Source organism: Desmodus rotundus, chromosome 5, assembly GCF_022682495.2.
Source record: "Desmodus rotundus isolate HL8 chromosome 5, HLdesRot8A.1, whole genome shotgun sequence".
In the NCBI taxonomy this organism is placed as follows: Eukaryota; Metazoa; Chordata; class Mammalia; order Chiroptera; family Phyllostomidae; genus Desmodus; species Desmodus rotundus.
In genome coordinates, this window is record NC_071391.1 from 127,830,241 (window position 1) to 127,853,145 (window position 22,905).

At 37.2% G+C, this 22,905-nt stretch overlaps 1 protein-coding gene across 30 annotated transcripts in view; it reads right to left on the minus strand.

The window, feature by feature from the left end:
- The window catches only part of NRXN1 (neurexin 1), a 1,071,808-nt gene that overhangs the window by 3,898 nt on the left and 1,045,005 nt on the right, over nucleotides 1–22,905 (minus strand). The window lies entirely within an intron of this gene.

A 22,905-nucleotide genomic window follows, 5' to 3' on the forward strand; every position in this document is an offset into this window, starting at 1 on the left:
CCCGTCAGGCCCTGAAAATGACTATAGACAGGGAGAGACATCTTGGGATTTAGCTTATAGATCAGAGGAGGTGAAGGGTGACATCTTTTTCTCTACATAATACACTTAGACATTTTTTGAAAGCATTTAAAAGAATAGCAACTATAGAGAGATAAGATTATATCCCATTTCTCTCTGACCTGAGGTCATTTTTCTTTATCAATTTTGTTTTCTGTCTTTCTTTGAATCTCCATCCTTTCCCTTGTCTTACAGAAAAAGATTATATTTCAGATGCAATGGATTAATTTTTCAAAATTTTATTTTTTGTAAATTATGCTGAATTATTTAAATTATGAATTTAAATAATCCCCCGAGTGCAAGTATATCAGCTATATAGGCATGTGTGTAAATGGGGGATTGCTTGTGTATGTATACTCACATCAGAAATTGAACAATTCAAGAAGACTAAGATTGCGCTTTTATTTCACTACTATTAAACACCATTTAGGAATTAGTTTTAAATATTCCTACAAAAGTTTCTATTACTGGGAATTATTTACTAACTGTAACTCTATAGTGCTTTATAATTTCATTTTCAAACATCACCAAGACTTCTTCTGTCTACATGTGGGTTTCTTGCTGTCATTTTTTTTCCTTCTCCAGTTAAGGCCTTGTAAATATAGTTACTTAGAAAGTGATAGCTTTCAGTTTCAAAGTAGCAATATGCTGCGTTCTGAGCTATAAAATACAGTAAGTGAAGTCTTTCTGTGCTGATTATGTCAGTGCTTGTTTTACAGAAGACCAGGCAGTGTTGCTGCATAAAGAGCCCTGGCATTGCTTCTGTGGCCAAGGTAGACGAAGACAAAGACTATAATCCACAGCATTTGATTATAGGAAATTAATTTTCTCTGAAGAAGAACAGAACCTGCTCTAGGAACTCTGTTACTACGTGACCACTTTCTTCTCTCTTAAATACAGTAATCTTGGCCAAAGTCTGGCAATTAGCTCAGCTGCTAACTTTCACTAAATGGCAACATTCTACCTGCTTATTTTGAGGAGTATTCCTTTACCACGGTGTAATAAGAGCTGAAAAAGAAATTTTTACTTAAATGTTACCTAAATCTTCCCCCCCCACCATGTGGGATGCTTTTGTTTTAAACACATTTTCATAATGAGTTCACTTTGTCTATGTGTCAGAAAGTAATGGGGAGAATGGAGACAAAATCCTATTCATAGAGCTTGTGATAGTAAGACTTGAGAGTTTTAATGACATGCTGGGCTTAAACGTTCTATACTAAGAATATTCATGTACATTTTCCCCAGTTAGGAATTAGTATCATAAATGAACTATCTTATTCAATAATTTTAATCATATTTTTATCTGCTTAAATACTTCCGATATATTTTCACAATAACAGTATAAGTAGCATACCAACCTTTTGATGTTAAAACTAGAATGATAGCAAAGACCAAAAAAAAGCCACAAATGCTTTAATTTTGCTTTATGGTTGTTTGATAAACACCTCGTGTTTAAAAAAAATACTTGTATCTTTTGCAGCTCCAGACAAAATGCTGATTAAGTCACATGCAGGCCTAAAAATAGCTTTGTAAGCCATATGCACACAAAGATTCTAAATATGTTTCTTATATAACCTACCAAATAAATTCAAAACTCAATGAAGAAAGATTTTATCCTTTTCTCTCCTAATTAACATTAAAAATTAATCAACACAGGTATTTATTTTTAAAATATTTTATTTATTTACTTTTAGAGACAGGGGAAGGGAGAAAGAGTCAGAGAGAAACATCAGTGTTCAATGTGTGGTTGCCTCTCATGCCTCCCCCACTGGGGAACTGGCCTGCAACCCAGGCCTGGGTCCTGACTGGGAATCAAACCTGCCACCTTTTGGTTTGCAGACCTGTGCTCAATCCACTGAACTATACCAGCCAGGGCTCACCACAACTATTTATATAGACCTGTTTGGAGTATGCAGTTGCTTCCACATATAGTTTATTACTTAACTTTTTTCTGTTTATGCTTCAAATCTAAAGGCTAAGTGATGTTTTTCTTAACTTTTGTGCTAAGATCAGGAGTATTGATAATAATAAATAAAGGACTGGCTAGCCCACTAAAGTGTTAATGGGACATTGCTTTGTGATGTGCAATAAGAGGCTGGAGAAATGTCCACATATTCATGAATTATAAATGTGGCTTCACTTATTGACTGTCAGTAATGGGTTAGTTTGATGACCACGGAAAATTATCTGGGAAAATTTTATATTAACTTAAATGTAGAGAACAGTATAAATGGCTAAAAAAGCTAAATGCCTTTTCATATAATTTGGTTAAAATTTTACCTAAAAAAGAAATAGTCATCTTTTAACCATTTATGAAGATATAAAAAATGAATTTAATCAGAGAAATCCATAAACAATTCTTAAATCTCATGGACTTACGAATTTTGCCTTCCCTTTAAACTCCATAATAAACTAAATTAAGATATTTTAAATAATGCAACCTACATTTTTTCCCTAGCATTGCTCAAAAACGAATAAAAGAACTACAATTTACTTTCACTCCAACACCCTTTCTCTGTCCCAACAAGTCATGAGAACACTTAAAAAACTGGTAAAAGATAAAGGAGGGGAACTAAAAGAATGGAATACATAGAAATTAACAATAAGTCCTTGAATGGTCAAACGTTGACTCATTCATATGAAGCCAATTCATTATATCAGGCCCAGAGGCTAAAGGAGCCCAGGTCAGTGGAAAGCTTCAATAGGATTGATGATGGGCACTCAATAAGCGAAGGCAGATAAGTATTGCTTGGTGTGATTGGACATAGGCAAGTGGGCAAGTATTCAACTATAGTGGTAACACACATATTTTAATTAGAGGGTAGGGTACTAGCAAAAAAAGAAGATGAAATATCCTAAACATTTAGTTCCATTTATACCTTCTATTTCAATAATTCTATTCATATAAGGAATCATAGATTACCTACAATTTGTTTGAACACTGTAACGATAGAAGATCTTACTCATTAAGGGTTTCCCACATAACTCTGACCATCTGCATTTGACTAAAGGGTGCCTGACATTGTGTCCCCTCAGATCCCACTGGGATGGTGTGGACACTGCCAGGTCCTTCACATGTGGGCAAAGTGTGCACACAGACACACGCCTTAATGGCAATATAAAGACTCAATTTTTGCCTAACTGAGTCAGGATCTGTTCACGCTACTCACAAGACAAAGAACTGCACCAGGGAGTTAATCTCTTTCACATAAGCCACTTTTCAGCCAAATAGCTATATTCCTGGGACTCATGCACGGGTAGTGTTATCTTAAAGGACAGATAGAAAATGGTCTTTAATTCTGTCTCTCTGTCTTTGTCTCTCTCTCAAATGTTTGGCCAGATCTGATTGTCTCTAGAAGTTTTTCACATGGTCTGCTTTGGCCCAGATTTATTAAAAATCCTGTATGCTAGCTCTCTGAATTTCCTTGTTTTTCATTGTCTAATTAATATTGTGATGACTTAGTAGGCAATGCCTTTCCAGTGTTAGCATAGTTCTTAACATATTTCCACATTGTACCCTAAAACCAGTTTATTCATGTTAGTTAGATAATTCATGGTGGAAAATGTACAGTATGTGCAAAAGACATATCCCAGTATTTTACCATATAAAAATAATAATAAATATATTCTATGCCTTGCACTAAAAAATTAAAAAGTAAGATATTTAAAATGTTAGCATCCTTAAATTTGCTGAAATAGATATTTTAAACTACCGTAACAGGAAAGGAAATTGTGCTGATGTACGTTCTTGCTTTATTTTTGACAGTCCCTGGCACTGTGTCTGTGAAAGGACATCATTTCCCCAAATAGAATCTAATTCAGACCCAGTTAAGAAACAGCATGGTACAAACATGTTTAAGAGACACATTAGGTCGTAGTACAGAGAACTATTTTTGGCAGGTCTCATTTCTTCCCTGCTCCTCTGGTCCTCTGTGATCATCAGCTCTACACTCCTCCCTCTTCTTCCTCTTACTCCATCCTGTCCTTCTCTTTACCTCTTCTGTGTGACTCTCTCCCAGCTCATCACTTATCCTTGAACGTGGCTCTCAGGGGGCATAGTGTGTCCCTGCCCACCCTCAGGCAAATGAAGGTCAGGCCAGCAGGGGTCAGCACTCTTTGCCTCTGGGACAAGAACACCTTACTCAGCAAGGTATTCACGGAGTAACAAAACTTACTGCCAAGTTCCTAATTTCAAAGCATAATATAAAATAGTCCTTACTGTCAAAAAATGTCTAACTGTGGTTGATTGTTTCACCAGAACACGGTCTTTGTGTTTTATACTGGCATGCTTTACTTTAAAATTTAACTTCCTAAATTTGTGTATGGAATAAAATTATATGGTTTATCAAAAGAAATAATATTATCCAGTAAAAAATGTATTATGCAGATGGGGATCTGAGGAGCACATTGAGTGATTAAGCTTAGCACCAGCTTTTCATCATGAAGTGACTAAGCCTGTATTTATCGATTTGTTATTGATTGTTATCTAGTCGTAACCTTAGTGAATGCCAGCCTAGAGTATAAAGTCTGCATTTACTTAGCAAAATGATTCACAGCTGAAGTTCTAAAATAACTATGTATTATGAAGGGAAAATTTTTGAATATTAATTCACTTCTCCAAAGAGGTTTCACTTCTCAATGGAAAGCATTTGGCCCCCTTTGGTTATTCATTCTGAGATGGGAAACATAGCAAAATCAAATATTGTTATTAAAAATATAATCACTGTTGGTTTAGGGTTTTGTAACACTGCACAATAAATGATGCTGTAAGTCCTAAGTCCTGTCACATATAATGAGGGTTTGGTGGATGACTGTGGGGCCTTACAGTTCCGTTGATGAGTTCACCGAGGCAATAACCATGCCAGCGGATGCTCTTTTTGTCACTCAAATTGTCATTTTTATGAAACTATTTTGTATACTTGGATGAGCTGTTCTTTCACTGTAATCTTGTTATATTTATGTTGTTTCCAAACTTAGCTTTGTAAGGCAAGACTGCAGTTTCCAGGCAATTTTTATTGCTGGTTTTATTTCTTCAACATAGACTGTTAGTATATAGGTACGTCATCAACCATGACCTTGTCACATCAAGGATGAAGTAAGAGTTTCACTATATACTGATGACAATGAAAACCCAGGTTTTGAGCTTTAAGAAAAAAAATTCAAGGGGACTTCCAATCTTAAGAAATAATAAAGAATAAAATATACCAATAATAAACAAATGGACATGAGCTGCATAGTTCACATCAGGAGGGTTATATAAGAGATCATAAAATGTCATAATAGCCAACATATATACACATATATATGCATCATTCTGCTACCTGGAATTGTTAGGTATCCTTTCCTATAAAATCCTTTTTAAACACCACCAGCAAGATGCATTTATTGAATTTTTTTCTTACTAAGAGTCTTTAACCAAACTTTCTGGTTTTCATCATCGATTAAATTAAAAGTAATCAATTTTAGATTTCTGTCTCCATCCCACATAAGAACAGGAGCTGCTTAAAATGGTCTCATTAGACCAGAGTTCTGTACTGTGTTTTAATAGATGTGGAAGTTATTATAATTCTAGGCTAGCCTTGAAAGTGGTTTCAGATTTATGGGGAAAGATTTGACTTTTCCAGTATCCAGTTTTATTAATACTGTGAAAAGAAAATTGGAAATGTAGGCTCCTGGGGTGTTTGTGAATTGAGATTAGCACAGTTTCTTCCCCCATCTACAAAAAATAAGGTTTATTATATATTTTTTCCATTTTAGTGCTTCAGTATGACGTGGGTCAGAAGAAACTGTGCTGCAGTCACGCACAAGAACACGTGTTTAAATACACAGTTGCACGAACGCAGGGAGGCAGTGGCATGCACTAATTTTGATGCACACTGCGGTTTTCTGAGAAGTGATGAATGCTGTCAGATCCCCCCCTGCCTGCCAACTCCACCCCTGCCCTGAACATTCCAAAGCTCCCTCCTGTAGGTCAGACAAAAGGCTTGAAAGAGGACATATCGGACACATCTTGGTCCTTCCGATGAACTGGAGATTCAGAAAGAACTTGGAAATCGATAAGCCTTTACTACTCGCATGGCTCCTGGGTCCCTTCCAGTCTGCCCACAGCTACCTGCTCAAATTCATCTTCCAATTTTCCCAAAGAATGTTGCAATGAGTGGAGGAGGGGAAATGGAGACAACTGTACTTGAAAAATGATTTTAAAAAAAGTCACTATAATTTTACTGCTGTCCCCAGTCTGCACCATATATGTTATACTTCTACCTTTATGCTTGGCTCCTATGGCCTCTTTCCTCCTGCCTGGCTGCATACTACTTACTCCTCAAGACCTAGCTTAAACGCCCTGTCTTCTATGAAATTTTCTGTAAGGACCTTCATCCCTTCTGTTAACAAACACATAATGAGCAATGGTTAGGTTCCAGGGACTGTACTAGGTGCTGGGAATGAAGTAGATGACCAAACACACTTGACAACTGCCCTCAGGACCTTGATATATAATAAGAAAAAGAGAGATACAGCAACAAATCATGTAGAGAGATTGGAGACAATGAAAACATAAAATTACATAGAAAAAAATTAAAAGTTTTCAACAAATATTAACAGTTTACCAGAGAGCATATAAGATGTTGAGAATACCTAGGTAACCAAGACAGCCATGGGTTCTATTTTCTAAAAAATTGTACCATCAGATTTCACTTATATGTGGTAAAGCAACACCAATCAAGGACAACAAACACAACCTCATAGACTATAGTGTGATGGATACCAGAGTGAAGGGGGTGGGGGTGATAAAGGGTCAAATATGTGGTGATGTAAGAAGATTTCACTTTGCAATGGTGGGCACACAAGGCAACACACAGATTATGTGTCACAGAAATGAACACTTGACACTCATATAATCTTTTTTTTTAAAGATTTTATTTATCTAGTTTAGAGAGAGGCGAAGGGAAGGAGAAAGGCGGGGAGAGAAACACCAATGTGTGGTTGCCTCTCCTGTGCTCCATACTGGGGACCTAGCCTGCAACCCAGGCCTGAGCCCTGACTGGGAAATGAACCCACGACCCTTTGGTTTGCAGTCTGGTGCTCAATCCACTGAGCCATACCAGCCAGGGCTACACCCATATAATATTATTAACCAATGTTACCACAAAAAATTCAATTTTAAAAGAAATCATTAAGAGATTATAGTTACTGATTCAAAAGAGATTTTTTAATCTCTGTTTGAAGAGTGCTCTATGTGACTCTTAAATTTTATATTTCAATAAAATAAACATCTAAACACTTAAAAACAGTATATTGAAAATAAAACAGAAAATATAAGGCCAACAACTTAAATGTAGAAAATTCAATAGTAGAAGAAGGCATAAACATTGGGTAGTAAGAGAGATAATAATGGGGGGGTGCTTTAGAAAGTAAAGAGCTGAGTAGAAGGTGTCTGGGAGGATACTTAAACTTAAAGGAGATTGATTGAGGCCCTCTAGTGAACCCTGAAAGGCCACTGAAGATTTCTAGCAAAGGAAGACATGAGCTAGAATGGCCTGAAGCTGGTGAGAACAGAATCAAGAAGACTTATGCTTTATTTCTATTGTGTTGTCTCTTCTCTTTCAGACTAGATTGCTAGTCTTCGGTAGTTTCCCGAGACTCTATTTGTCTTTCTACCATTTCTGTCACCTCCCAACAGCTAGTGAAGATTGAACATACTAACTGCAAAATGTGTATTTTCTAACTGCTTGGAGTAAGAGATTTGCATAAGTTTATAATTTTCAGGAATAGATTTGGATGGATGTAACTATGAAGAAAGTGTGAAAGACCTTTGATTTCTGAGTTTTAGTAAGGGTAATAAGCCACTGGGCCAAACACTGGTGGTAACATCGCATATTTCTTTACAAAATATTTTGACCTCAATGTTTTCCAAACTTTTGCCATCTATAATACCTCCAGTAAAAGAAAGTTAATGCAATATTTATTTAATTAAACTAGAAATCACTTTTCCTGTGATTTCTGAATTAGGGTGAATGTGCATCACTGCAAATCTTGTATCTGCATTTATTCCCTCGTGTCTCCAAGTACTATGTGCTTAATCACACTGACTCAGTGACTTTTTAATGCGATTTATTGGGGTAACATCGGTTAATAATATTGTACAAGTTCCAGGTGTACAATTCTATAATATAACTTCTTATATTGTGTTGTGTGCTCACCACAAAAAGTCACCTACTGTCACCCTATATTTGATCCCCTTTACCCTCTTTACCCGCCTCCCCCAGTAACCACCATACTGTTGTCTGTGTCTGTGAGTTTGTCTCTTTCTTTGGTTTGATTGTTGCTTTCTGTTTCATATCCCACTATTGAGTGAAATCATATGGTTCTTGTCCTTTGTCTGACTTACTTCACTTAGCATGATACCCTCAAGATCCAGCCATGTTGTTGCACATGGAAATAGTTCACCTTTTTTATATTTTAAGTCAGCCAAGTTAGCAGTCTTCAGTGTGATACATTTGGGTGCCTATTTACATCACATCATCCGATACTCACAACACTACAGATGGTGGAGAGCTGACTTGGAACTCTGCTCAAATTCAGCAGAGTAGTTGCAGGAATTTCTAGGGTACTTTTTATTCCTGCTGCATTCAGAGTGATAGAGTTGAAAAGGGCCTCATCCGTCAGATCAAACTTTCCATAATTGTCAAGCAGAAGAAAAGCCATATAGGCAATAATTGAGAAAATCTGTTTTAAAGTTAGGGAGCTTGGAAAGTCTGTATGTGTTTTTCATCAAAATGTATTACATTTCAGAAAATGCGAGAAGAGTTATATTTTGAAATGTAGATGACACTCTATTATTCATTTCTACTCCACTAAACCCCTCCATAGCAAAATAGCTTCTTTTCCTGGAAACTCATTGACTAACATCCCCAGAAATACATACACCAAGAAATCACTTTTCTTAAAATGCATTTCACAATTTTACATATAGAAAGGTTAACAATCAATCTTCAAATAAACCTAGGGGATCAATTCCAAGGAATCCTCAAATCTGGAACCAGGAATCTTAGGGGGACCTGGTTTATAGGAAGACAAAAGTGGCATCAAGGTTATAGCCAGAGTAACAGTGTGCGTGTTCCTGTGTGCTTGTGAATATTGCAGCATTCCTCACAGTTCTCTGATGGCAGTAGCTACAATAGCCTTTGTTCCTCTTCCTAATTTATAGTAAAATCAGATTTTTGAAGAGCTCCGGGAAAGATTTCATAATACCTTGGAGCTAACTTGAATATGCTGAATTATCAAAACCCTCTTTCTTGACTTCCTCCCAAGTATTGCATGGGTTTACCCTTAGTAGATGTTTTTTCACATGATTTGATGGTCAACCGATGCTCAAGGTGGCTATTGGGACTTGTGACTCAGTGCACGGCTTACATTTCTTTCCTTATTTTACTTAGGTAACAACTGTCACCTTTATTGAATTATTTTTCTACAGCTGGCTCTGTGCTGTGCACTTTACACAGATCATCTAATTTATGTCTTGTAACAACTCTGTGATGTAGGTATTATCACTACTTTACAGGAAAGGAAAGGGAGTCTCAGAGAGGTTATATTGTGTAGGTTTCGTAAGAGGCACAGCCAAAGTTTGAACTCAGGCATGCCTGCCACAGCTTTATACGTTCACTGTGTGTGTATTTATGACTTGCGGACTCATTTATTAATATTCCTGATTTTATCCTTCCCTATAGAACTGAGCACTTTAGGTCTCTTTTCTAAGCAGCTGTCTAGTTCTATCACTGGCAGCCACATGTTCCTGCACCCCCTGCCATCTGTCTTCCCTTTCCAGTAAAATGAGCTTGCATTCCTGCCAAATCTTAGGAAAGCAATGCAGACTGGTATGGAGCATGTCAGACCTTACGTTCTATTCTAGGCACTACGCCTAACTTGCTGAGTGACCCATAGCAATTCATTACCCTTTGCTAATACGCTTTCATCAGAAACACAAGGGCGATACATTATTTACCTCCCAGGGTTTTCGCAAGCTGGGACTATGAATGTGAAAGTGCCATGTCAAACCAGCGATGGTCTGATTATTTTCCCTGTGTCTTCCACACAAAAGTATTGAATTAGCAGATGTCCCAACAAGTAGACAATGTGCAATATGTACTGCATATGGCTCAGTCTGTTGTGAAAGGGACCACAAAGGACATTGTCTCTACAGGGTCACTGGTTTCAGGGACTTCTCTTCCATGGAGGGAGGCCCTGTGAATTCAGGTGGCAAACGACCATTTACTTTGCAGGACACAGTTCAGACCATTAATTGTCATGCTGCATATGGAGCTGGTTTCTGTTGATCTGCGACACCTTTTATCTTTATGGATCATGCTCTCTGGCACCTAGAGTGGGAGTGAGTTAAATTTCTTCCTTTTCAAAATATTATTATGATATTTTATGTTTTTAGGTTTCATGAAATCGATCATCTAAGACCACTCTTTGGTAATAACAGAGAGCAAGGCTTATTATCTTGGAAATAATAACTATTGATTAGGTTTTAGGGTTTGTTTCTAAAATTGTTAGGTCAATTCTTTTTTTCTTCCCTTTTTTACTTGCTCTGGATGCTCCTCAACTGGGTTCCTGCACCGCAACTAAGCCCAGGTCATTCTGGGTAAGGAGGCAGTGTACAGTTTCCCTGACTTTAAAACTGGGTCTGCTCGCTTCGGGTGATCATTTATATATTCCTGTCAGGGAGCTATCGCTGTCTCAATTTTCTTTTGTTGGGAAAAGATCACATTTTTTCTGGCGAAAGTGCAATAGCTGAGGTGAAAGATTAGACAGCTTCCCCACTGAGCCCATTAGAAGGAATCATGTCAAGCCTAGAATTGGGAAATGTGGAAGACAAGCCATCTTTCATGGCGGGAGGTTGTGTGGCGGGGACATCCAGTTAAGTCAGGCACCCCAGAGCGCACCTGAATATCTTAGGAGGAAAAGCAAGTGGATTATGAGAACAGGCAGGAAAGCTAATCATTCCTTCTCTCAGAAGCTCTGTAGGGCAGAAACCTGCATTTTTTCCTCCAAAAATAAGAATAGCGGATGATACGTATCCTCTTTCCATCCTGGCAAGCTAAATTTATGCAACTGAAACACTGCTCGTGTCTTGATAGTTTCATAGTGGACACTGAGGAAAGTTTTGTGCTGATAGAATTCAGAAATACTTTATAAACCTTCCTAGATACTAAAGGGCCAATTACTAACATTTTCCCTTCTTGTCAAAGATACAGGTTTATTTTCATTTATGACATGGTTTAAGTCGATTTCCTGGTACTGCTAATAAAAGCTAATTTATATTAAGGACTTTGACATGCCCAACTCACTACATGCACTGCCTCTTCCCCACAACGACACCATGAGCATTTAACGTTGTTCATGCCACTGTGCGGATGCAGAACATCACACACACCGACGTCCCGTGCCTTGTTTCTATCACAGAGCACGTGGGTGGGCTGGGATGGGGCTCAGACACCCTGACTTCCAAGGCTTGCTCAAATGAAATGTAAAATGTGTGTGCTCATAGATGTGACAACATTGGTACTTCTCTTTCTGTATTTTAAAAATTTAATTGATAGTTTCTGCCTATATTGGCATCTTTAACAGTTTTTTAAAATAACCTGGCAAATTAATAAAGTATTCTGTTTTAGTTTTTTTTACTTATTTATTTTTCAGCTAGATTTGACATACAATATTATACTAGTTTCAAGTGTACAACATAGTAATTAGACATTTATATATATATATGAAGTGATTATTCCTATGTCTAGTATTTATTTGATACCATACAGAGTTATTACAATATTATTGCCTATAGATTCCCTATGCTGTACTTTACATCCCTGTGACTGATGTTGTAACTGGCAATTTGTGTAAATTTCTTCACATTTTTCATGTCCCACCAACAGCCCTCCCATCTGGCAACCACCAGTTTGTTCTCTGTATCTATGAGCTTGTTTCTGTTTTGTTTGTTCATTTCTTTTGTTTTTTAGATTTCACATGTAAGTGGAATCATGTGGTATTTGTCTTTCTTTGTCTGATTTACTTCACTTAGTGTAATGCCCTCTAGATCCATCCGTGTTGTCACAAATGGCAAGATTTCATTTTTTATGGCTGAGTCATATTCCATTGTCTATATGTACCACTTCTTTATCCCTTTATCTATTGATGGACATTTAGGTTGCTTCCATATATGGCTATTATAAATAATGCTTTAATGAACACAGGGGTGCCTATATCTTTCCAAACTAGTGTTTTGAATTTCTTCAGATAAATATGCAGAAATGGAATTGCTGGGTCATAATGTACTTCTATTTATTTTGTTGAGGAGACTCCATACTGTTTTCCATATTGGCTACACTGATTTTACAATCCCACCAACTGTTCATGAATGTTCCCTTTTCTTCACATCCTCACCTACACTTGCTTGTCAATATATTGATGATAGCAATTCTGACATGTGTGAGGTGGTATCTTATTGTGGTTTTAATTTGCATTTCCTGATGATTACTGATGTTGAGCATCTTATCACATGTCTGATGGCCTTAAGTATGTCTTCTATAGAGATATGTCTATTCAGATCCTCTGCCCACTTTTTAATTGGATTGCTTGTATTTTAGGGGTGTTAAGTTGTATGAGTTCTTTATGTATTTTGGATATTAACCCCTTATTGAATGTATTAATGAAAACGTATCCCATTCAGGAAATTGTCTTTTAGTTTTGTTGATGGTTTTTTTCTCTGAGAAAACCTTTTTAATTTGATGTATTTTGGGGTTTTTTTTTTTCCTCGCTGGAGGAGACATATCCAAATAAATATCACTAAGAGAGAGGTCAAAGAGTTTACTGCCTATTTTCTTCTAGGAGTTTTATGACTTTGGGTCTTATATTTGTCTTTAATCCATATTGACTTTATTGCTGTATCTAATACAAGCGAGTAGTCCAGTTTCATTTTTTTTAATGTGTCTGTCCAGTATTTCCTACAAAATTTATTGAAGAGACTATATATATTCTTGCCTCCTTTGTCACAGATTAATTGACTAAATAAGGATGGGGCTATTTATGAGCTTTCTATTCTGTTCCATCAACCTATGGGTCTGTTTTTTATGCCAGTACCATGCTGTCTTGATTTCTATAGCCCTGTAGTGTGATAGCAGGTAGCATGATTCCTCCAATTTTATTCTTCTTTCTCTAGATTGCTTTAGATATTTGGGGTCTTCTGTGATTTCACATAAATTTTAGGATTATTTGTTCTAGTTCCATGAAGAATGCCATTGGTATTTTGATAGGGATGGCATTGAATCTGCAGATTGCTTTGGGATATTATAGATTTTTTAACAGTGTTAATTCTTCCTATTGATAAGCATGTTATAGCCTCCTATTTATGTCTTCATTAATTTCTTGTTAAGTGTCTTACAGTTTTCCAAGTACAGTTCTTTTACCTCCTTGATTAAATTTACCACTAGATATTTTATTCTTTTTGATGTAATTGTAAATGAGATTGTTTTCTTAATTTTTTTCTGATTATTACTGTTGTATAAAATGTAACTGATTTCTGAATATCAATATTACATCCTGCTGCTTTAATACATTCATTTATTAGTTCTGATAGTTTTTATGTATTCTTTAGGATTCTCTCTATATAGTATCATGTCACCTGCAAGTAATTCCTTTCCAAATGAATACTTTTTTATTTCTTTTCCCCATGTGATTGCTGTGGCTATGACTTCCAATTCTATGTTGAATAAAACTTAGAAGTAGACAATCTTGTCTTGTTCCTGATTTTAAACAAAAAACTTTCAGCTTTACACTGCTGAGTACAATGTCAGCTGTGGGTTTGTCAAATATGGTGTTAATTGTGTTGAAGTAATTTCTCTGTATCCCCACTTACTGAGAATTTTTATCAAAATGGATGTTGGATTTTGTCGAATGCTTTTCTGCTTCTATTGATATGATCATACAATTTTTATTCTTCAGTTTGTTTATGTGGTATATCACATTAATTGACTTGCAGATATTGAACCAAACTTGCATCCCAGGAATAAATACCACCTGTTCCTGATGTACGAGATTTTAAATGTCTTTTTGAATTTGGTTTGCTAATATTTCACTGAGGAGTTTTGCATCTATGTTCATCAGAGATATTGGCCTATGATTTTCTTTTTTTGTAGTGACTTTGTCTGGTTTTGGATTCAAGGTAATGCTAGCCTCATAAAATGAATTTGGAGCCTTCTCTCCTCTACAAATTTTAGGAATAACTTGAGAAGGATAAGTGTTAATTCTTCATTGAATGTTTGATAAAGTTCACCTATGAAACCATCTGGTTTAGGGCTTTTGTTTGTTGGGAGGTTTTTGATTACTAATTTTTGTTAGTGATTATTGACTTGTTCATATTTTGTTTCTTCCTAATTCAGCCTTGGAAGATTGTATGTTTGTAGAAAAATTATTTATTTCTTACAGGTTGTTAATATTTTGGCATATAATTGCTCGTTGTATTTACTGATAATCCTTTGTACTTCTGTGGTGCTGGTAGTTACCTTGCTTCTTTCTTTCCTGATTTCATTCATTTGGGACCTACCTCTTTTTTTTTTTTTCTTAATGAATCTGTCTAAAAATTTATCAATTTTATTTATCTTTAAAAAAACAGCTCTTGGTTTCATTGATCTTTCCTATTTTTTTTTTTAGGTTCTATTTTGTTTACTTCCACTTTGATCTTCATATTTTTCCTTTATTCTACTCAGTCTAGGCATCGATTGTTCTTCTTTTCCTAATTCCTTTTGGTTTAATGCTAAATTGTTTCATTGAGATTTCTTTTGTTTTTTGAGGTATGCATGTTATTTTAATTTTATTAATTGTTTTCTGATTGTTTTTGTAGTTCTCGATTCCTTATTATCTTGTTCTCTTCTTCTGCATATTATCACTTTCTGGAGTACAGTGTTTGGATTCCTTTCTATTTCTTATCTCTTATAGATTTCTACTTTGTGGTTACTGTGTTTCTTCATATATACTAAGTTATGTTTACAGCAGTATTTTAAGTTGATGGTTGCTTAATTTTGAATGTGTTCTAAAGTCACAGATTTTTACTCACCCCCTTCACATTTGTTTTTCTTAATTATTATTTTACATCTTTTGTATGTATCACCTATTTATCATTGTAACTGCACATGATCTTCCTAATTTTGCCTTTTAACCTTTGTACTAGCTTAAGAGTTGGTTGATCCACTGCTTTTACTACTTTGTTTCTTGTATACTCTTATTCATATTTTGAACAAGTCTTTTCTACATAAAGAAACCCTTTAAAATTTCTTATAATACTAGTTTAGTGATGATGGACTCCTTCAGCTGTATCTTGTCTGGGAAGCTCTTTCTCTCTCCTTTGATGCTAAATGATAGCCTTGCTGGGTAGAGTAACCATGGCTGTAGTTCTTTGCTTTTCATCACTTTGCATATTTTGTAACAATCCCTTTTGACCTGCAAAGTGGCTGTTGAGAAATCAACTGATAATTTAATGGGAGTTCCCTTGTGCATAACTAACTGCTTTTCTATTGCTACTTTTAAGGCTCTTGCCTTGTGTTTAACCTATGGCATTTTAATTATGATGTATCTTGGTGTGGGCTTCATGGGTTCATCTTATTTGGGACTCTGTGCTTCCTGGATTTATACATCTATTTCCTCTGCCGGGTTAGGAAACTTTTCAGTCTCTCATGTTGTTTCTTCACCTTCTGATACCCCAATGATGTGGATGCTGGTACACCTGATATTGTCTCAGAGGGCTCTTAATCTATTCTCATTTTTTTAAAATTTCTTTTTGATGTTCCAATTGTGCATTTTCTAATACCTTGTGTTCCAGATCACTCATTCAGTCCTCTGCTTCATCAAGTCTACTGTCTATTTCCTCTACTATATTCTTCATTTCGGACCGGTTCTTTTTTATGGATTCTATCTCTTTGTTAGGGTCCTCCTTGAGTTCATCTATTTTTTCCCTAAGATCATTGAGCATTCTTATAAGCAGTGTTTTGAACTCTATATTAGGTCAATGGTCAATAGCTTGTCTGCATTTTGTTTAGTTCTTTTTCTGGAGATTTGTCCTATTCTTACATTAGGGACATGTTTCTTTGTCTCTTGATTTTGGCTGACTTTCTGTGGATTTTTTTTAATTAGGTAGATCTGCTACATCTCCCAGCCTTGGCATAATGGCCTTATTTCATAGATGTCCTGCAATGCCTACGGCTCAGTCTTCCTGGTCACTTGAGCCAGGTGCTTCAGGAGTGTCCCTTGTGTGACTTGTGTGTGCCCTCCTGTTGTAATTGAGCCTCGATTACTGTTGGTGTATCAGCAGGTAGGACTGATCCTCAGGCCGAGTGCCTATAAGGATTGGCTATGACTACAGTGGATGAGCTGTGAGCAGGGGCTGACTTCACAGAGCAGGAGTTGCTTTAGCAAAGCTCTGGTGCCAGCAAATTTTGCCCTTTGGCTACATCATTTGTGAGCTGGTTGGGTGGGGCTCTGGTTTGGTTTTGGAGCCTCTTGGGAAGGACTATGAGACAGAGCAAGTTTAGCTGGTTCTTGTGTTCAGTTTGGGGTCATCTGGTGAGAACAATAAAGTGATCTGTGGATGTTTGCTGCTTGTGTGGGCTCGGAGGTGCTTGAGAGAGGCCATGGTGTAAACTGAGGCCAGATGCAACTAGTGCCTGGCTTTGGAACCTTCGGTGGACACCGCAATGTGAGCTGAAGCCAGCTGCCACTATGACAGGTTTGTGGCCACTTAGTTGAAGCTACTTCCAAGCCAACACTAGCTGCAGCTTATGCCAGGTTTAGGGCTAAGCAGTGGGAGTTACAGTGCAAGGGGAGACCTGTTGCTGCATATGCTAGAGGGTGGGGGTATTGGTTTCACTTAGCAAAAGGTACAGGGCCCACCAAGGCCAGTGCTGCTTGTTTGGTTTCTGTGGACCTTTGATAGATTTTAGGAAATCCCACAGCATGAACCCAGGCAGGCTATTTGTATGGAAAAGTTGCTCGAACTAGGCTGGGGGGCATCTCAAGGGATTCACCAGGATGGGGCAAACTGTGTTAGCCAGGTCAATGGAGAGCTCAGATTTGTTGCTTACCAGCTGGCTGGGTGGTGGCACTGCTCAACAAAGGAACAATGGCACCTGACAGAACTTCTGTCCCAGGAGAGAGTTCCTAACCTCTGCCCTCACAGTCCTCTCCCTGAAGCTCATCATCAATTCAGTTACTCCCCAGGTGTCCCTTTTGGAGCTGTGGCCCCTATGCCCAGAGAGAGTGAGGCTGTGCATGCCTCCTCACCTACAAGAGGAATGCCTGGGCCTTTGTCTCACTCAGATGCAATTGTTGCAGTTCTTACAGCCAAACGTTATAGGCACTCCTCTTCTCAGCATTAGTGCCCTGGATTGAGGGGCCTAATGTGGGGCTGGGATGCCTTGCTCTTCAGGAGCAACTCTGCAGCCTAGATATCCCTCTTGACAATCACCACACTGTGGGTATGGGACCAGCCCTTTCTGCCTTTCTGACTAGTCTAGCTCCAGCTGCTTCTTTATATCCTTAGTTATAGGACTTCTACTCAGCTCGTCTTCGGGTGGTTCTCAATAGCATTGTTGTGGAAAGAGATGAACATAGCATTTATCTAGTCTGCCATCTTTACTGGGAGTCCAGTGTATTTTTATCTTTCCTGTTTTATTACCAATGCAGGCTTCTTGATGAGAGTGACTCACTAAACAGGTCAGATGACATAAGATGAGATGAGACACGTAGACTAAAGCCTAATGTAGCATTTGCTGCTCATTGGAGCACATAAACCAACAAAGAAAACATATTGGCTCTTCATAGAGACAGCACTCCCTGTAGAGTGGTATTCAAAATGTGCTGGCTTACCTCTGTTATCATTGGAGGAAATGTAATTAATAAAATGTCAAAAAAAGCTCTACAGGAAACCAGTTTCATTATCAAGTGAGGCATTTGGCACAAATTACAAGAAAATATGATTTAATTTTTCATGGATTTCATGTTTCCATAAGAAATAGAATTACCTCATATTTTCCCTAAACCTTTAACCACATTTCTTCCTCTAATTTTGACTAGTATTTTAAATCAGGACAATACATTTCATTGTTTCTTTCAAAGCTCAATAGGACATCTCACACTTTAGAAAGGCTCCCTATGGTATTTCTATATTTTCTCATAAGGACTTGAGATGAAAAGCTATATTTTAAGGCTGAATACATGTAGACTGCCTGAAAATGTATTGTTTCCTCATTACTGAACAGATTTTTCTGGTGCTTATTAAGAAGGTTCTCTATCAGCAGCCACGTATTTTTGCAGATTTTCCAGTAAATGCTTATTCTAACTCAGCAAACTCACTATTTGCTAAGGAGCTATGTTAAGTGGCCTATCATCTGTTAAGACATTTGCATAGAGCCCATTCTCTTGAACATTAAAAGGGAGGGCCTGTGCTCAGTTCTCACTCAGATCATATCTGGATGCCTTCGAGAGGGGTCACTACAGAGTAGAACAATGCAGCCACTGCCACAAAACTCAAGCTAGCAGTAAAAGGTTCTCTACTCACACTTTGTTTTATCATAAATTATATGTTAATACCCTTCATAAATGCCAGGCACTCTGCACGCATCTTCTTCGATCTTATAACACTCCTACCCATTTTACAGCCTAGGAAATTGAGCATCAAGGATGCTAGGTACCTTCCCCCAGACCAGGAAAGACTATAATTTCAAACTAGTTCTGACTCCAAAGTTATAGCCCAGGCTAATACTCCCTGTTGCATATCACAGTTTTTTAAAAAGTGCTTTTTAAGAGCTTTTCTAACAAGTGACAATGATCCAGTCCATTATATTGTTAAAAAAATTCTAAAATCACTGAGAGGTCAAAAGAGTTCATGTTAAATACAAATTGCTATGCTCTGAAAACAAACAAAAAGAACACCTTCTGTTTATTTTTTTGTTTCCTACTATCTCAGCAGAAACTAATTTGGTGCATCAAATTGCCTGGAAAGGTGGAATCACCTGCACTGGCCAAGACTTTAAACTCCCCCAGTTTGATTAAACTTCACACAGGATTCTTCCTGCCTCTAGGTCCCTGACCTCCCTTTCCTTTGAGCATTTACTTTAGAAAACTCTTAATTCCAAATTCCTTCTCTGCCCCTTTGATATGTAAATACTTTAAAAAGCCTCTTGCTAGTGTTACAACCCAGGGCAGTTTTTCTCAAGGACCTGGGAACTGTCCCTGTGAAATTTAACCTTCAGGTTCCCCATCTCCTGGTTTCTGTGGGAGGGTTGGAGCCTACCTTGAGGGAGCTCTGCTCCGATTAGAAGTACCTACCGTCGTGAAGATATAGAAAAAGAAGGTTTGCTTTTACTTTGGGTGTCCAGATTAGCCACCAAAAGGTAGTCTGTAAACCCTCCAATGCAGCTCTTATAATTCTCCAGCCTATTTTTTTTTCATTGCATTTAAGTTGAGGTCTGGCTTCCTTCTCTTAACTTTGTCCAATGTAATTTTTGTTTTGATAGTACTGCTCTCAGAGAAAAAGCGGGGAAGTCAGTACAAATGTCTAAAATGACTTTCATTTTAACCATACAGTGTTCATTTTTATTTATCTTCTAGAAAATTAAATTTATGGTGAAAAAATTTCTCCACTCATGTCAGACATTGAAATTCACCTCTCCCATCAGTGCCCCAACTCCAGCTGCCCCTTCTTGCACCTAAACGATTAGCTGCGCCCTTGGCAATGACTGTGGCCCGACACTAAGGAAGTGCCTTAGATGTTTCCAGAAATGGATCAGTCATTACTGCTGTTTTCTGGCTGTAGCTTAAAATTCCCCATTCTAACAGCAATGGTTGGCTATTATGGGCCAATTAAACTTATTTTTGAATATTCACATAAATACCCCAATTTTAAATATGCACAAAATTCTCTTCCTATTAGGCTCTAAAAATATGATCTAATAAGTGATATATTTCTTTAAATAATTGTGATTACTTATTAAATGAAAAGATACACCTTGTTCAATATTCATATCTTTAGCCCTAATGTGGTTAATGGGATCAGTTCAATAGAAATCCTTTGATCTTTTCTCAAAATAGCACACTGTAAAACCACTTAAAATTGCATGGTAATTGCAACAAATTTAGCCTAATGAATAGTAATACATGCAAAGGACCTTTTGCCATCAAATTTAAATTTATGCCAACCATGGAATTATTTAAATGAACATTTTAAAAATTAATCCTATATTTGTGAGATGTCTGAATTTTCAAACAATGTTCTGAAATATTAAAATACTGCAGTTTTGGAAAATAATGAAATAAAGTGATGTTTATAAAGTACAAAGAACAATGATCAACACTAAATACTAATTATTACTGTGATCTATCATTACTCATTTAACCTGAACCCTGATCGACGTGAACAACTAATGGGCAATCGACAGCTCCTTTGAGGGGCTGTATTATCTACGTCATCTGCATTGGTTCAGCTACTACTTAAAAGATTGTCACAAAAATGATAATCCTTTTCTTCTCCTATAACTGCCCAGTGTTTCAAATTATTATTCCATAAAGCTTTCTTTTCCTTGTTTGACAAAGATTTCATTGATGTGACAGTGGCCCAATATCCTCTTAGCTAGCCACCCCCCAGCCCCCACACACACACTGCACAGAAAAAATGGATGGGTTATACTCAGCACTGTAAATCAAAGAGGAAATCGTCCTTCTTAAGTAGGGCTCCCAGGAAGCCAGAAGCTGGCCCTGTTCTCTTTGTAATAAAGACAAAGGAAGATCCCACACCAAAGAGGGTCACTATCTTCATTTACTATCTCAGATATCAACATAAAGTCACCTTTTCAAAGTTTTTAGTTTTTAGAAAGGGCTCTGTTTAGAAGAGGACCTCGAAACTAAGATGGACTGACATGATTAAGGATCATCTTGAAACTTTACTGATTTGTAGTGTTGCCATTTTGTTAATTTACTGAGTAAATCTAGAACATAAGATTGCAAAGAAATCTGTTTTACAAAAAATGATGTTCACGTGGAAAAATGTCCTGGAAGATATGTGTACAATGCAAATAACAACAGCAAACTGTCACATAGCTCTTATTACAAGCAAGGCATTGGTCTACAACATCCTTTCCAGATATTAATTCATTTAACCTAACAACCACATCTGTAGGCTGAGGGAAGAGCACAGAAAGTGTGAAGAAAAAAGCCATTCACTCATCACATGTCCAGGAAGCGGAAAGCAGGCATTTCAGGGCATGTGACCTAGTCATCAATGGCTGCTTCAGACTTCTACCTCTCAGCTGAGCGTTGGAATTCAACTAGACTTCCTGAATTGCATCGTTACTCTCTCATATTCCAAACACTGTTTATACCGATGTGAAGTTGTCATCGAATGCTAACCGTGCAGGACAGCATGGCTGCAATCAAGAATAATTGAGTTCCATGTGTTCCCACCCAGGGGGTTGCTCCTGATCTAGTTTCAACATGCACGGTTCCCATCGGGAGGCCTGAGTGGTTTCATCAATTGCCCACCAATTTTCAGCCAGGAAAAGTAACAGCATTATGTAAAAGGGGAAAAATAGCTTGAATATTCTTTGTATATAACTAAATTGAAACAAAGAGAGCCACCATCTATACTCTATGCCAGGCTTTGCAGTAGGCACCCTAAATATTAGTTTTAACTCTTGCAATAACCTGAAGCATAGGTGGTATTTTAATGTCAAAGTTGAAGAGCCCGGTAATCATAAAGATTAACTGAGAAGCATTCAGGGTAGAATGACAGATGTCCTTTTGTAGAATGTGACTGAAGATGTAAACTTTCTATTTTTGCTTCCGAAGCTTAACAGAGCATGGGTGAAAGAAAGGAATCAATACTACTTAACCAATGGTAGAATTGACAACCCCCCAGACATACAACTTCCCTCTTCATTGAGAGTTCTGAGGGGAACCACATGGTATTTAAAATTTGTCAAACACTTGATAGAAGGCATAATTTACTTGTATTCAAGAATATGCCAGATTTTTCTTGTTTGTTTTATTAATAGCCTTAGTAAGGCACCCACCCTAGTGAACATAGCACATTTTCAGCAAAGAAGCCAATTTGAAGGGCTTGTGGGTCAGGGTGAGTAGAGAACCTTCATATGTGAATATATCAGGGAGTGGGAAAGATATTGGTGTGAATCACAGGAGAGTCAGGCAATCCACCTGTAGATGTTATTATGCTATCCTTACAAAAATATCTGCTTTCACTTGCTGAAGGGGAAGCAGAAGTGCATAGCAGACAGATATACAGGGGTGGGCGAACGTAGGCTTAGTGTTGTGAATACACAAAATACAGAGTTTATCCTTATATTGTTATTTACTAATTATTCTCTTATTTTTCCATATGAACAACTGTAAACCTACTTTTGCCCAGCCCGACATTCATTTCTGAATAACTCAATATGTAACTTCTCTAAAAAGTCAGTATTCTAAAATATGACCTGCTGATAATCTGAAATGATTTTTACCACGATATAGCTAACAGTATCCAAAATCTAATACCATCAGCAACTATAACTGTTGTCCATGTTATTTTACATTTGTATTCAAGATAAAATGCAAGCAAGAAAAATGTATTTAAGAAAACCAGTACATCAAGAAACAAAGGCCTGCAGGAGGGGCATTCTATGATAAAACAATGTTCAGACTGAAGAGCATTAGAAAAGCCCTCTTTGTCAAGAAAAATAGTTGGAAAATAGGGAAATATCATAAAGTGAGAATCTCATAGGAAGCTGTCACACAGAGCCAATTCTACCA